The sequence below is a fragment of the Lycorma delicatula genome, chromosome 13, assembly GCF_047948215.1.
Source record: "Lycorma delicatula isolate Av1 chromosome 13, ASM4794821v1, whole genome shotgun sequence".
Classification (NCBI taxonomy): Eukaryota; Metazoa; Arthropoda; class Insecta; order Hemiptera; family Fulgoridae; genus Lycorma; species Lycorma delicatula.
This window is the reverse complement of record NC_134467.1, coordinates 51954299-51962214: the sequence shown is the minus strand read 5'-3', so window position 1 is coordinate 51962214 and position 7916 is coordinate 51954299.

Genomic DNA, 7916 nt, shown 5'->3' with positions numbered 1-7916 from the left:
GGACCTGAACCTTATTGTATGATATGTACATACTCATTATAATCGCCCCTGCATTACTTTTATTGTTACATGTTTTCAGTAATCATCCATATAATACGTAATTTTTCTTTTTTTAAGTAGTCAAAAGACTAGAATTTACTTTCTTGAAAGATTGTTAAATGAAATGAACAAATTTTTTCTGTTGAATTATTTAACAAAATTAAAATCATTGACAAAATTCGTTATTACTTTTTTATTTCAATAAAATTCTTTTTTATATTATTAATTAAGAAATAAAAATGACCTAGTCATGTTATTATTTTTACTTTTTTTAATTATATTGTTCGCTTATTGTATTTGTTGCCATAATATTATTTTTACTATTAAATATATGGCTATTTATATTTATGCATGAAATACTATGTATTATTTATTGTTTAAAATAAAAAAAATTAAATGAATAATATTTTTGTTTGAGTTCATTATTTTTACCCGGTAAATAAAATAATCTATCAGATTCTATGAACTGCATAATTGATGAAAGAACTTAACAAGAATATATTTGTATTTAGGTACCTTGTTAACAGTAGATTACAAGAATGGGTAAAGGGTATATAGCTTTGTATGTGACTTTTACATGCAAAGGAAATTAATATATCTTGCTGTTGAACTAATAAACAAGAGAGAATTACGTCTTGATAGTTTTTAAGTCCAAACAAAAAATGAAATTATTCATTTTGTTATGTTTGAAATATTCTTGCATTACATATGTGTACATATAGATTTATTAGTTTAAGTACAACATGTATGACAATCATGCACATTCATACGTGTGTTGATAATAAATTAATAATTACATCAATTATCTGTAGTTTGACATTTCTCATGTTCAAAAATCGAATAACTGCCCCAATTTCACAATCGACAGGATTCTCAATTGACTTGAACACTTTAAATGATATTCAATCAATTGTAAATAATCATCATTCTTGTAATGGGGGTCTATCGAACCTGATGAATGAGATGACACATATACTCAGAGCTGAAATCACAGCACTACCTATTAATCCGATAGTGAGATTCCTGATCTGGTTGGGCTGATTTCTTGTGGCTTTACAAATCGGTGGTTTGTCAAGTACAGGATGAAATTTACCTTACTCCCTGCAGGATCAGGTCTTCTCTTTAAATATCTCCGAGATGCTGATTTTTGGACATGGCAGACATCCCAAATGGTATCTGTGCTTGTTCCACACTCACTTCTAAGGTCTTTAAATTGACATCATAGCATAGTGTATATTTCTAATGAACCATGGTGCACCCAATATCCCCCTCAATGTGATGTTTTGGACAGTTTTCAGTTCTATTGTGGACCACATCACAGCCTCCCATGCCAAATTGCAGAGCAATCTGATTGAACAAGTTTATATAATAGAACATTATGCCAAAATTTGTTGAACACCTCTGTTACAACCAGAACAACAGCAGCAGTTACCAATTTCCTGTTTAGGCAATTGACAGTACTCAAATAAGCTATACCAGCTGGAGATTCGTTGGGTGAACCCTCTCAAAACCCAAATTAACAACTCTTTCCTCTCTTTTTCTGTTTAGCCTCTGGAACTACCATAAAGTATTAACTTCAGAGGATGATATGTAAATGAATTGTAGTCTTGTACAGTCTCAGTTCCTGATATGTGTGGTTAATTGAAACCTAATCTGCCATTACTAGCATTTGAACTCTCAACTTTGTGATGACAAGTTTACCACTAGACCAAACTAGCGGGTTAAATTGACTATCCTGGTCCAATGATTTCTTACCTGAATTTAAGGGAAGTGTCATATTTCAAGCTTAATCATTTTATTAAATCGATTGTTATAGAACTGTCTCCTGACAGCAGATCATTAACAAATTTCTAGCTATTCAAAGCAACACTTCAGTTTTAATAATTGTATTTGTTTATTTTTTTCTTGTCCCAGAAAAGCTTTTGAGACGGTGAGAACAAAGTTTGCATTTATATTAAGTGTTGGTTTACAAATTGGATGGAGTAATTTGACTACAATGGATTGCTAATGTGTTAAATAAGGAATCAGATTTGCCATAAATTTGGTAAATATTTGAATATTGGTGTCCGATTCATCTGACACCTTTTCTTCAGGTTTTTAAATCCCAATTTACATTTCATTATCACCAAATTATGGTCGCTATCAATGTCTGCTCCAGGGTAAGTGTTGCAGTCAACAAGTTGATTCCTAAATCTTTGCTTAACCATGATATAATCTATCTGATACCTTGCAGTATCGCCTGGCTTTTTCCAAGTGTATATTCTTCTATTATGATTTTTAAATTGGGTGTTGGAAATTACTAAATTATACTTTGTGCAAAACTCTGTAAGTCTGTCCCCTCTTTCATTCCTTTTGCCCAGCCCGTATGCACCTACTATATTTCCTTCCTTGCCCTTTCCAATGCTTGCATTCCAATCTCCAACTATTATTAAATTTTCATCTCCTTTTACGTGTTTAATTGCTTCATCAATTTCTTCATATACACACTCTACCTCATCATCATCATGGGCGCTTGTAGGCATATAGATGTTAACAATCGTTGTCGGTTTAGGTTTTGATTTTACCCTTATTACAATGATTCTATTGCTATGCGTTTTGAAATATTCTACTCTCTTCCCTATCTTCTTGTTCATTATGAAACCTACTCCTGCCTGCACATTATTTGAAGCCGAGTTAATTATTCTAAAATCACCTGACCAAAAGTCGCCTTCCTCTTCCCACCGAACCTCACTAATTCCTACTACATCCACATTTATCCTATCCATTTCTCTTTTTAAATTTTCCAGCCTACCAACCTTTTTTAAACTTCTAACATTCCACGCTCCGACTCGTTAAATGTTATTTTTTAATTTTCTGGTGACCCCTCCTTAGTAGTCCCCACCCGGAGATCCGAACGGGGGACTAGTTTACCTCCGGAATATTTTACCAATGAAGGCGCCTCCATCATTGCTATATGAAAATGCAGAGAGCCAGATAGCTCTCCGATATGGTTGCACCTTCGGTCCAGCTACTCTGTATCACTGAGTACTCAAGCCCCCTCTCCAACGGCAAGGTCTCATGATTCATAGAGGAGGTCAGTATTATTAGTTATATGTTACATTCTTGTCTAGCTACATAATTCTCTTTAGTTGTATTTTATCAATAAACATAATTTTTCTAATTTCCAGTGTTATTAGTTATAAAAAAACTTATATTTTTTTAATATTGTTTATATCTTGCATTTTCAAGTAACAAACCCCCTCTCCCTAGTTGCATAGTGATGTAAAAGGTGCATCACCCATTTCCAGGAATTATTTAAATTTAAAAGATAAATTATTTAAATTTATTTAAAGATAAAATTATTTAAAATTCACCTTCAATGATGTTCAAAAGAATCCTTTTGGTGTTATGAAATAAGTAAATCCTAATTTAGAAAGAATTAATTTTCCCATGCCGCTGGCACAAATATTCTCTTGCAGCAAAGAATTATCAGTTGATTGTGATGATCAGTCTAGCCTAGCATGAAGTGCTCGTATCACCACACTACTATAGCGTCACACGCAGTCTCCACAGGAAGCTGATTATTATTAAACATAATTATTTAAATTTATTGTTGCTGCCATTTTGCAGGCGGTTACATGTCAATGCAGTATACATTTTGTTGCAGTGCGGTATTGTGAGTACAGGTGTGTTTGTGTAAGCCACCGGGTTGGTCTAGTGGTGAATGCGTCTTCCCAAATCAGCTGATTTGGAAGTCGAGAGTTCCATCGTTCAAGTCCTAGTAAAGCCAGTTATTTATACATGAATTTGAATACTAGATTGTGGATACCGATGTTCTTTGGTGGTTGGGTTTCAATTAACCACACATCTCAGGAATGGTCAAACTGAGAATGTACAAGACTACATTTCATTTACACTCATCATACATATCACCCTCATTCATCCTCTGAAGTATTATCTGAACGGTAGTTACCGGAGGCTAAAAAAAGGTGTGTTTGTGTAAAATGCCTTTTCAGTCCAGGAGAAGATTGTAGTAATCTCCCTCCACTGATGTGGAAATTAGGAATAATTGTTGTTCAAGTGCATCCAGGTAAAGATGAACTTATTAGATTAGTGGACAAGAAAACCAATAATACCATAATAAAAAGAATCATTAACAAATTGATTGTTCTTCCAAATTTAAGTGATTGCAATGACCTGAGTCATTCAGAATGTAATCCATGATTAGAGGCTAAACAGGAAAAAAAAGAAAGGTTAAGGCATCTTCCACGTCTGCTGATAAAGCTGCGAAAAAAATGCCTCTGAAGTTAAATCGCTAATAAGTTCGATGTGAATAGCTCACGTAGAAAGGCAAATAAAAATACCTACGTAGGCCTTTGTAAAAGTCTTATTTCTTGGGTTACCAGTTTTCACCATAATAGGGCCTACTCAATTTCACTGTATAAAAGGGTACGTAATGGTTGCATGCAATGTGCAGGAATTGCGCCCATCTGTTGTTGAGCACAAGACGGCCTTAATTTGAAACATTTTGTACATTTATGTATTGTTGATTTATTACATCTCGAATTATAGGAATCTTGTAAGCTGATGTAGTGATGACATAAGTAGCTGACCACCATGAAGAAGCCTTAGATGCTCCGAACAAATAATTAAATCTGTTAAGAGATGATCACCAGGTAAAATTAATCTACGTTTACTTTCGAACTGCAAAAGAGTTTTCCAAGACAACCACCAACTCATAAAAATCCATTTTGGCCAATGAACGGGTTTAGCGAAAAAATAGTACTCTTAGGTAAGATCAGAGTCCAAGAATTAAGTGCAGATATTTCGGATTGAAATTGTTCGTGTTGAACATATTTAATTAAGCTAAGAAATTGCATATTTTAAATTCCTTACTGGACAATGGTTCATAATTTTTGGTTTTGAGTTTGTAACAACTTAAATCTTAAGCAGTATGCTATAACTCATAATTTTATTAATTAATAATTGTATCCCATTTGGGTTTTCCAGTACTGTGAAGTGCTATGGTTTTTTGTTGCTCGGATAATGCATGTTCGAATTTTTAACTTGGTTTGTATTCCAAAAATTTTGTTGTGGGAATTTAGATACTGAGGACTATTTCACCAAAGTTTATCATCCTTAAGATGATTAGCCGGAACGCCTCTGGAAATTAAATCGGCAGGTTTTTCACTTGATGAGATATGATGCCTCGTAGCATTTTCAGCTTTTTTGTTGAATTTCCGAGACTCAGTTCGCTACAAACATTTTCCAGTTCTCAGGTAACAGTGTCACTCAAGCCAAAACTACAGTGTACCGCTGTCACCCAAGCCAAAACTACAGCTGAGGCTATCCAAAGATGAACTTCTAAATTTACGTTTATCCTTCGTCTTATTTAATAAATGCGATAGTAGCAAAGTGCCACATAATTCAAGTAGTGGAAAACAAAGTTTTTTCAAAGGTGCTACTCTTGACTTTAAACATAATAAATTCTTACATATATTTCCCTTTTCATCCACTGAACGAATATAAAGACAGGCTCCATAAGCCCTTTCAGGCACATCTGAAAAACCATGTATTTGTATTTTTGTTGGTCTGCCTGGTGCAAGTACTAATCTGCTTATGCAAATTTTATCAACATGCTTTAGTTGAAAATACAGAGAGTCTCAATACTTACAAAGTTCTTCTGGTAATCCGTCATCCCAATCTAAATTCGCTTGCCAAAGACATTGCAAAAAGATATTATAATTAATTACTATTGGGCTTATTAAACCTAAAGGATCACATATTGTAGCCGTTATCGATAGTACTAAACATTTTGTGATGGTTTCACTCCTTGTTGGCATATTATATGAAATCTGAAACTTACAAGTGGGTCCCAATGTTTTGACATTTTTTCTGTCTTCAAATTCCAGAGGAACATTAGTTTCTCGATATTCTTTGGGAACATTTTCAATTACCTCCGAGCGATTTGAACATCATTTTCTTAAAGGAAATCCTCCTTAATTTAGTAATTCAATGAACTGCGTTTGAGATTCAATAGCTTCTTGCACTATTTCGTTTCCGGACATGCAGTCGTCGACGTACATATCCCCAAAATTGAGCAATTTTATCCTACCGTGGGTGTCATAGGTTACATAAATATTTATAAAAAATAACAACTTAACCACCAAAACACAGTAACAGAAAAACTAATACCAAAAGTTGACTTTGGTATTACGTATTTCTGAATTATTGTGTTTTGGTGGTTAAATTGTTTTTTAAATACATTTATATAGCCTATGATAATCAGGCAACGTAACGTTTCTAATGCGAGGATCATACATCTAAATCTGATCACCCGTTGAGCTGCTACAGTGAAACAAACATATATACATACATACACTCTGAATACATTTTACTCTACGTTTTGGGCAGTCATGTAGAAAATTATGCGTACAAAATTGTCACCCGCGTGCCTAATGCGCTCATTTTAAAATCAAATGCGAATTTCAAAAACGTGCCCAGTAGCTTCCGATTTCGACCACTAGGTAGCGAACTCTTTTAGCATCGATGCTGATAAAAATGGCAATTAATGCCTCTTGCATGACAATCACTTGTATGCTAATGTGAAAGTTGAATTCGAAATTAACAGTGACGAAATAAACGAAGCAATTTTGCAATCGGTCACCACGCAGCAAAAGCAATACGTTGAACGAAATGAACTATGTCATTTACAAGATATAGGCAACGGAAAGATTATAGTATGTAAGCATTTTAACGAAGGTAGCGATCGATTTAGAGCAGAATCACGCGGTCGCCAGTGTACGACAAACGCTGTATTCGGCATTGAATCCTCTGCCCGAATGGTCATCAGAATTGTACATAGTTTTGCTAGCTGGTGACAGTTACTTCTTGCAATGCTTGTTGCACTTGGTAGATAGGCAGAAGATTGAAGAATTGTTGCCCCGTGTGACTGTCGATGAACATGCACGTTCAACTGTGTGTAGATGGTCTTATCAAACTCACTGCGCCTGAAGAGTTACTTCAGGCTGCTTTAGCGATATAGAATCGGGCGTCAAGCATTTCTAACAGAGCCGTGACCTGCCAGAATCAGTACTCAGTCGTTATAATTAAGGTTAATGCTCATTTCTATATCTTTAAGTTACATTCGAGGGGGCCAAAGGATTTGTAGCGAGTGAAAAAGGAATGTCAATGCTTTTTGCAATAGACTTGTCGTTTTGTATACTTTTGATCATTTTACAAGTGTGAAACGCAAGAGATCTGCAATTTTCCACCATTGCAGTGTCTGCTTTGTTGGTGACTGCAAATAGCCCTGTTTCTACTGCCCATGAAACAGCTCAACTTGTTGCAAATTATGAGAATGGATGTGGCGATTTACTTGATAATATGTATGACGGTGAAGTCATTAGCAGTAGTATAATACCAATTGACACAGATATACCAAATATAAACTATTGCCTGATGTTACCGACGACCGTTCGATACCTATTTATCAGTTGAAGCGTAAACTAGCTCCTCCCATCAGCGATATGAAAAAACAAAGGTCAGAGGAATTGGCACGGGTCAAACTGTTTTCAGATAGTAGGAATGGATTCAGAGAATACCGGAATAAGGGTCAGTGCCCATAACTCCACTTGACTACTTCTAATCAAGGGTAACGAGTAACGAAAGGAGATTACAAACCAACGAGTATCTGTTTTACGCCCACTCAACTATAGAGTTACATAAAGGTGAGCAAAATGTTTCTGTTTGTGGTCGCTTAAGGCAAAATGTAGTTGAGCCTAACAATGCTGTTGAAAACGTTCACCTTGTGATGCGTAATATTCGAGGGACTCAATCATACTGGCATTAGACCGGTGTTCTTTGGTGGTTGGGTTTCAATTAACCACACGTCTCAG